Raw genomic sequence first — 10183 nt, forward strand, 5'->3', positions numbered from 1 at the left:
GCCACATTTTCTTAATCCAGTCTGTCACTGATGGACATTTGGGTTGATTCCAAGTCTTTGCTATTGTGAATAGTGCTGCAATAAACATACGTGTGAATTTGTGTGGCACCACAAAAATCATGAATAGCCAAAGCATCTTGACCAAAAAGAATAAAACTGAAGGCATCACACTACCTGATTTCAAAATATACTACAAACATATAATAATCAAAACAGCCCAGTACTGGCATAAAAACAGATACAGAGACCAATGGAACAGAATAGAGGGCCCAGAAGAAATCCACACATTTACAGTCAAATAACCTTCAACAAAGGCAGCAAGAAGACACAATGAGGAATGGACAGTCTCTTCAATAAGTGGTGTTGGGAAAACTGACTATACACATGCAAAAGAATGAAATTAGACTGGTTTCTTGCATTATCTGTAAAACTCAACTGAAAATAGATTACTTACTTAATTGTAAGGCCTGAAACTATAAAACTACTAAAAGAAAACATAGGGGAAAAACTTGTTTAAATTGGTCTAGGAAATTATATTTTGGATATGACTTCCACAGCTCAGGCAACAAAATCTAAAATGGGCAAATGGGATTGTATCAAACTGAAAAGCTTCTGCACAGCAAAGAAAACAAAAGTGAAGAGATGGCCAACAAAATGGGAGAAAATATTTGCAAATCATACATCTGATAAGGGGTTAATATTCAAAATATATAATGAACCCAAACAACATTACAGCAAGAAAATGAATAACCCAATTTTAAAATGAGCAACAGATGAGAACAGACATTTCTTAAAAGAAAACATACAAATGGACAACAGACATGTAAAAAAAAATCCTTAATATCTCTAATCATTAGGGAAATGCAAATAAAAACCACAGTGAACTCTCACCTCACACTTCTTAGAATGGCTATTATAAAAAAGACACAATACAACAAATGTTGCAAGGATGTGGGGAAAAGGAAAACTTTGTACACTACTGGTGGGAATGTAGATTAATACAACTATTATGGAAAACAGTATAGAGATTCCTCAAAAATTTAAAAACAGAACTACTATATGATCCAGCAATCCCACTTCTGGGTATACATATTTTAAAAAATGAAATCAGTACATTGAAAAGATATCTGCATTCCTATGTTCATTGCAGCATTCTTCACAATTACCAAGATATGGAAATCAAACTAAGCATCCATTGACAGATAAATGGATAAAGAAAATGCAGCATACACACACACACACACACACACACACACACACACACACACAATGGAATACTATTCAATCTTTTCAAAGAAGGAAATCTGATCATTTGTAACAAAATAGATAAACCTGGAAGACATTAAGCTAAGTAAAAAATAAGCCAGGCACAGACAAACGCTACATGATCTCACTTATCTGTGAAGTTTGAAAAGTCAAGCTCATAGAAGCAGAGAGTAGAATGGTGGTTGCCAGGGGCTGGGGGAAGGGAAGAGGAATGTGAAAATGTCAGTCAAAGGGTAAAAAAGTTTCAGTTAGACAGGATGAGTAAGTTCTGAAGCATTGAGCTTGCACAGCATGGTGGCTACAGTTAATAATAACATATTGCATATTGAAAACTGCTAAAAATATAGATCTTAAACTTTCTTATCTCACGCACACACAAAAGTTTGTGAGGTAGACATATGTTAATTAGCTTGATTTCATGATTTTGCAAGGTATGCATGTATCAAAACATCAAGTTGTATACCATACTTATATCCAATCTTTATTTGTCAATAATACCTTAATAAAACTGAGGAAGAAGAATCTTCACCAAATAGACATACTTTAAAATATATATGTGGAATTTTCAGATAATTGAACAATAGGACAAAAAATGAAAGAAATAATTTTAAAGATATAAACTTTGGAAAGCTATTAAAAAAAGGAGATAAGGTAAAACTTGACATTGACCAAAAAAATAGCTATAGATACACAAGAGTTGGAAAAATGTTTAAGATACTGCTATACAAAATTCTACACCAATGAATGTGTGAAAGTATAATTTTTGGTTATTAGAAAGTATTATTGTTCAAAATTAGAGTATTAAAATAGCCTAATGACAATGAAAGTATTTATAGCTACACTCATTAACTACACCTCCTAACCCATACTGACATCCTAAAGACAGTAGCCCAGATCATTTAATAGACAATTCCAACTAAAATTCTAAGAATGAAAGTAATGAACATTTTCTATCTTTAATAACTGCTTCAGAAAAAGGAAAATAAGGGCAAGTTAACTCCCCAACACATTTAATGAGGTCAGTCTAAACCTAAAAGAAACTACTGAACTCATTTAATAAGATTAGCTTAACCCTGATATAACACCAAAGGAAGGACTCTAGAACAGAAAATTGCAGGCCATCCCCACTTGTGACCATAGAAACAAACAATAGAAATAACAAATCTATGTATATGCTATTATATATGCTATGTAAACAATGTATAACATATTATTTTATATGTACATATAATATACTTACATGTTACATGTTTTAAAATAGTACACACAAAAAAAGATTAAATAAGGCTTTCCCAGAGATGCAACATTAGAAAGCTTATCATTGTAATGTACCTTGATAACATACTAAAGGTGAAGGTGGGTCTCAAAGCTCTCTCCCAGTTGCCTTTTGGAGATATTGACGAGCTGATCCTAAAATTCTTGTAATAAACCAAGTGATCCACAACAGCCAAAACAATTTTGAAAAAGAACAAACTTGGAGGACTCATATTTATCAACGTCAAAACTTACTACCAAGCTGCAATAATCAAGACAGTACAGCTCTGGTATAAGTTTAATCATATAGATTGTTGCAATCAAATTGAGAATCAGTAATAAAACTGCATATTTATGGTTGACTGATTTTTAGCAAATGTGCTCAAGCAATCAATGGTGGAAAGAATAGTCTTCTTTTTTAGTGGTACTGGGATAGCTAGATATCCACATGTGAAGGAATGATGGAGGATTCCTTCCTCATACCATATACAAAAATTAACTCCAGTGGATTACAGTCCTTCAGTATGACCTAAAACTATAAAACACAGGAGTAAATCTTTGCAGCTTGGGTTAGCAAAGCATTCATAGATATGACACCAAAAGCAAAAATTAGATAAATTTCTCTAAACCTTACCAAAGTTAAAAACTTTTCTGTGTCGAAGGTCACTATCAAGAAGTGAAAAGACAACCCATAGAATAGGAGAAAGTATTTGAAAATCACATATCTGATAAGGGACAAATATGGGCAAATATTTAAACAGGGATTTCTCCAAAGAATGACCAATACACACATGAAAAGTTGCTCAACATCATTAACCCTTGGGGAAAGGTAAACCAAACTCACAATGAGATGCCACTTCACCCACACTAAGGTGGCTATAATACAAAAGACAGATAACAACAAGTGTTGGTAAAAATGTAGAAAAATTGGGAACTGCCTACATTGCATTTGGGAATACATAATTGTGCAGTCACTTTGGAAAACAGTTTGCAGTTCCTCAAAATGTTTAAACATAAGAGTTACCACATGACCCAGAAATTTCCTTTCTAGGTATATAACCAAGAGAAATGAGAACATATGTCTACACAAAAACCTGTACAAGAATGTTCATAGCAGTATTATTCGTATAGCAAAAGAGTGAAAACAACCCAAATGTCCATAAACTGATGAATGAATAAGCAAAATTCAGTACATCCATATGATAGAATACTATCCTGCAATAAAAATAAATGAAATACTGATAAATGCTGCAACATAGATAAACTTTGAAAATGTTTTGCTAGGTGAAAGAAGCCAGTCAAGAAAGAGTACATATTTTATTATTCCACTTATACAAAATGTCCGCAACAGGCAAATCCATAGATGCAGAAATATATTAGTGGCTGCCAGCGGAAAGTAAATTGGGGGTAACTGCTAAAGCTACAGTGTTTCCTTTTGAGATGATGTTCTAAAATTGTGGAAATGTGCACAACTTTATAACTATACTAAAAACCAATAATTGTACACTGACATATCCATGGCATGCCTAAGAAATGTCTTAGTAGAAGATGTGCAAAAGTCAGTGCAGATTATAATTATCAGTACACAAGGCAGAACCAATTAGGCAGCAATCCAGTGCTACATAACCTTTCAGTGGGGCTATGAGAAGCCAGTTCCTCCATCCTACTTGGGACCGTGCAGCACTCAGTGGGCATGACTGGGGCCTGGAATGTCTGAACATCAGTCCGCTAAGGACCTCCGAATCTCTCTGTCTTAAGAAGCAGCTATTTACAGGGCTGCTATGTGTTGTAGGTATAGGGTTGTGTACACTCAGTGTGATTCAATCATTCACTTAATTTGTGTATTAATTTATTGACTCTATTCACTCATATAACATGCTATTAGGACATTCCTTTTATGTGCTAGTCATTGTACTAAGCATTAATTGCCCAAAGAAAACAAATCTTAGTCTTTTGCCAGAGAACCAACTCATTATTTTCAATTGTGGTGAATAAAGGGAGGGATTCAAGCACTTATCCTGCCTTTAATAAATAAGCTGTTAAAAGTTTCTCTATGTAGAAGTATTCCAGTTAACAAATGAAGAAAAAACATGTTAGAATTAGAACATCATTATTTTACAGCCTCCATGAACTAATAGATGTAGGCAATAGTCATCAATCAATACTATCGTCACAAATGAGAAATAAAAAGGTTATATGTGTTTCTTAATGGAATTACACAACGTTATGTATAAAGTCTCACCAAAAACTTTCAAGCTTGATCAAGTTTCTAGCTCTACCAATTTGGAGGAAATATAAAAGTCAGAGTTACATAATAAATGACTTCATGGGAAAGACAATGGAAATTCTAAAGAAAAATACCCAGCTCCTCAACAAATACATTTTAAGATTAAAGAAAAGGAAAGGAAGTGGAAGAGTAACTTAGGGATGAAAAGAGACTTAAGAGACATATCAACCAATTGCAATATATGGACATTCTTTGAATCCTATATTTAAAAATAAAAATGAAGTATGAAATAATCAGAGAACCTTGAACACTGGACATTCAGTGACAATAAGGAATTATTGTTAACGTTTAGATGTGATAATGGCATACAGTTATGGTTAAACAATATATGAGTTGCAGTCATTGATCTTAAGAGGCTCACAGAAAGTGGGGGGAATGTGCAGGTTGAAAAATGATTAAAATACGACTTGATAAGGTGATGCCACTGATAAGTGAAAAGTATTGTGGGAACACAGAGATGAGTACCACCTAGGAGGCTGAAGGAATAATTCCTCTATAAGAGAGATACGAGTCTTAAAGGATGAGAAGTTTGCCAGGAAAATTAGGCAGGAAGGGAGCCCTGAAACAAGAACATTACGAACAGAGACAAAGAGGTCTTAAAAAAACAGGATGTGTTCCAAGTAGTGCAAATATTTGAGCATAGTTACAGCACAGAGAAGGTGGTAAGATATGAGGTTGGAGAGACAGGCTTGCATGAGATCTTACTGGATCTTTCTCGATTCTGTATTAAGGCCAATGTACCACCTGTTTGATGTTCAAGTATTTTCAGCTACCTGTTTGATGTTTAAGTATTTTCAGAGATGGAGAAATGTCATTTAAGAGTTATAACAGGTTTTTGGGGTTTTGTTGTTGTTGTTGTTGTTGTTGTTGTTGTTTTTGAGATGGAGTCTCTCTCTGTTCCCCAGGCCGGAGTGCAGTGACGCGATCTCAGCTCACCGCAAGCTCCACCTCCCGGGTTCACGCTGTTCTCCTGCCTCAGCCTCCCGAGTAGCTGGGACTACAGGCGCCCGCCACCACGCCCAGCTAATTTTTTGTATATTTTAGTAGAGACGGGGTTTCACCGTGTTAGCCAGGACGGTCTCGATTTCCTGACCTCGTGATTGCCTGCCTCGGCCTCCCAAAGTGCTGGGATTACAGACGTGAGCCACTGTGCCTGGCCAACAAGTTTCGCTTTCTAGAGATGAAGACTTCACTGTACTTCGAGCTTCTAATATAGGTTATTGAATAACACAAAAGTGTTATTCAATATGATGTGGGTTGTCATCACTAAGATTCCTGCTAAAATTCTGCTATCTTTTAAACTCAGGAACAGAACACTCAGTAGAACTGGCCCATATGCTAACGAGGTTCCCACTGTCTCTTCTAAGCCGTAAGCCTGGATTAGCTGAGGACTCTCATTTCATCCTGTAGGAAGATTCGGCTTCAATATACTCCTGAGAGCTGGAGTTAGGCCTCTGTGGGCTGTAAACAGAAAGCAGCCCACTCCCTCGAGCCATGCTTTTTCTTGGTATCTTCTTCCGCGTCTATTCCAACTTTCTGCCAAATTTCTTTATGCTTTCTAAGACAAATTCATGGCCTTTTCCAGTTTCCTCAGAAGGGGCACTTGTAAACTCCAAAGGAAGGTGAGAGCAGCTTATGGCCCAGAAATTCTATTTGGTTTACCTTCTCTGGAACCTTCATCTAATAGTGGCAATATTCTCCTTTCCTTACGCAGCTAGGTTTGCACTTTTTACTCAGTTAAAAACAAAAATAAACTAAACAATATATTGTTTAGAGATACATAAGTAAGTGGCAAAACCATAAGGAAAACCAATAACATAATTAACACAAAACACCAGACAGTGGTTTTCTTTGCTGCAGGAAAGAAAAGAGGAGTACACAGGGCATTTCTGAAGTACTGGGTAGATTTCTTGACTATTGACTCTATTCACTCTATCGATTTCTTAACATGGGGGTTACACTGCTGTTTATTTTATTATCATAACCATTCTCCAAACCAAATGTATATGTATGATATACTTTTCACTGTGTATGTAACATTACAGACACACAAGTTTTAAAGTTATGGGATTCAAGACAAACATCTTTTATAGCTCAATCATTTGAAACTTTTCCCTAGACATCAGTCTTGCAAATTGACGGCAAGTGGTGGTGACCGACATTCACCTTCCCCTATGCTAACTATCCTGCATCTTGAAAGAAGGAGTGAAGCTAGTGTGTGTGCGCATGTGAGGAGCTCTAGTCCATTTTACTACTATTGGATAACTCTGCCTCTGAATTTCTGGACAAACCTATAAATTTGAAATAAATTCTCTTTCCCTTGGCCCATGCCTTTTGAAACTGAAGAACATTTTTCAAAGTTCAGTTAAGTGAAACACCTGTATAAAAAATGTAATTGAGTCTGCTTATGAACAAAAATAATTTACACCAAAGTAATTTAGGTATATAAAAAAGTAAAGATAAAATGACAATGTTGGGATAGGAAGAAATTAAAAGCTAAAGAAGAGAGTGGAATAAGCCAAACCCAAATGTACATCTCAGAAAGGAAGGAAGGTGCCTCAGTGGAAGACATTTCCAATAGACATTTTCTTTCCTCTCTTCCCTAAATTTTGTTCATATTAATCTCAATTTCTAAAAATATTTACCTGGGTAATTTATTTCTTCAAAGATCGTTTACATACATGAAAGGAAACTCTTTTCTAAATAAACCAAAGTGCGGAGATAATTTCTAAGCTTTGTTCATTGAGTCATTATTATGCAAAAAGAAATATTTAGGGAAGTATAAAAAACATCTCTACTGCAATTTCATAAAATATTATTCTCTTATAATACACATTAATGGCCTCTTCTAAATAGATGTTAAGTCTATTAGGTAAATATATCATTCTACATTTGCAGTCTTTTTCCCTTCCTCATTCAGTTATGTTAGGTTATAAAAATGCATTCCAAATTTATTTAGATTTATTTAAATTCCAAATAAATCTATTTGGAAGACTTAAAATTTTATTATAATAGCTTTTTGGTGCCCCCCTAATTTTATATGACTCTAATCCAAAGGTTGAGCTTGTTTCATACTATTTCAGAGGAGTAAGAATTATGTTGCATTGCTCAGACATAATAGACCAGAAAGATTGATTCATTCACTCCTCTGTTTATTTAATCATTCATTCATCCATTACACCTCTATTGTCTTGTAGTGGTAAGACCTTGTGATAAGTGCAATGGGGAACATATTCATGAGGTAGATCATTGAGGCTGACATCAAAACACCTCATATCTAATAGGAGATTAAAATACCCTCAAATAACCAAACTGTGTTAATTACCATAAGAGAATTTTTTTTAAGTACGATTACCTCTGTAATGACACACATCATTTTCCTCTTTCTCTCTGGTGATCCCTTTCACCTGGAATAGTGCTTGGCCCATAGCAGGTGCTCATGCTTGTTGAATGGGGGTGGGGAGAAATGAATGAATGAGAAAAGAGGTGACACATGACCTGGGCTTGGATAATGGAATAATCTGGTCATCAGAAAATACGTAAGGCAATTTCAAAAATCAAGATCATGCTTGTGAGTCTTATTTTGACCAAATTCAGTTCTTTTCAACAATAATTACCTCAGCATGGTCTTAAACCTCCCTCTCCACACTTGTCCTGTCACCACAGCTTAAGAAAACATCCATGACAATAAAGGAAAAGGCAGTCCCAGGAACTAGGGGAAACTTGTTAAACTATGATTGATCCATCAAAGGGTGCTGTTCACTTCAAAAGAGCTGCCTTGGGGTGTTATGCACTTAGTTCCATGATGCTAACACTATTTAGTATATGCATAGAACTCCAGAAGTTGCCTTCAGACTCTGCATCAGCTCCTATAAATATTCACAATGGCTACATCTTTATCTTTTAAAAGTGGCTTTGATATTTGAAAGTCCTGATATTTTCTCTACTTAAATGTACAAATAAATCAGTTGAGTAACATTATTAGTGGATATCTTAAAGAGGTACTCCAATTATATTCTCAGAATACTTGCTCTACATAATGGCAAGGTATATGAAGTGGAAAGGAGACTTCTTTAGATGGCTTGCTTTACAATTTTATTTAAATAAATCTTCAACTATCCACTACAATGTAATAGAATATTTTTTGAACGATCAATGGGGCTGAAGTACAAAGTGACCACATACTGGAGCTTCTGAGTTGTCAGCAATTCAATAAAAGCTCAGAACAAAATAAGACCAACAACTTGAAAGTCTGAAATTATCATTTTCAAGAGTCATTTTGTAGCAAACAAGAATATAGAGAGGACTAGAGTTATTTAAATTAGTGAAAACATGTAGCTGTTTCTGAAATACAGAAAATAGCCTTGCAAAAGTTCAGAGTGGATAAGCATCTCTAATGTAATACCCTGCAGTGACATATTGCATAGAACAAACAAAAGAATACTTTATTTTTTCAATAGTGAAAGATCACTTAGAAAGGGTTCTTATCTATGCTCCTAGATGGCTAACATACTTTATCTCATATCATCATTGTGATATATTATTGATGGTGTCAATGTTATACCTAGTGAAGACACGCCAGTGTATTTTCCTCAATGTCTAGGATAGATTACATTTTTTGTATACTTTCTACATTAACTACATATGTCTTTGATTATTCAATAATAGTCTAAGATACTCTGTCCTCTTCGCGGTTGACCCAGAAGACGAATCCATCTTGTGGGTCACTTCAAATCCTGGTTTTCAAAGGGGGGGGGAAAAAAAACTTCAAAAGTTCTATTAACCAACATTAGTATAAAGAATATTAAAAAGTGCTTGTTGCATATTAAACAATGTGCCTATCTCATTTTTCTTTTCACTTTGCTTTTTGGATTGTCAAAGTTTTCCTCAAAATTACTGTAATAATATAGAAGGGAATGCCATGTCTCCTCCCTTTTCCAAAACTTTATAAAAAATTTCTTACAAGCTTATGGATGTCATTGTCTTGATTTAAGGAGAATAAACTGAGAAAGAAAAACATCTAAGCAAACAATTGTTCAAATAGTTTAGAAACTATTAAAACTTAAGGAAAATGTTCTTTTGAAGAGCAAATCATGTATGTAAGAATTTGTAATTATGTAATGATACATGATTAATAATTACTACTCGTGTTTAAATAAACTGTAATTGTTTTCCTGTGTGATTTATACTATAAATTACTAGGCCAAAATAATGTTTAATATAAATATCATTTTATTTAATGTAATAGGGATTAATTATAAATAATTAGATAAAATTATTATGTTATACATGATGAAATATATTATTTGGATGATATATTTCAGTATTTCTCAAAGAGGACTTTACGATGGAACCACAATGCATGATATTCACAAA

Source organism: Mandrillus leucophaeus, unplaced genomic scaffold (assembly GCF_000951045.1).
Source record: "Mandrillus leucophaeus isolate KB7577 unplaced genomic scaffold, Mleu.le_1.0 Scaffold148, whole genome shotgun sequence".
Classification (NCBI taxonomy): domain Eukaryota; kingdom Metazoa; phylum Chordata; class Mammalia; order Primates; family Cercopithecidae; genus Mandrillus; species Mandrillus leucophaeus.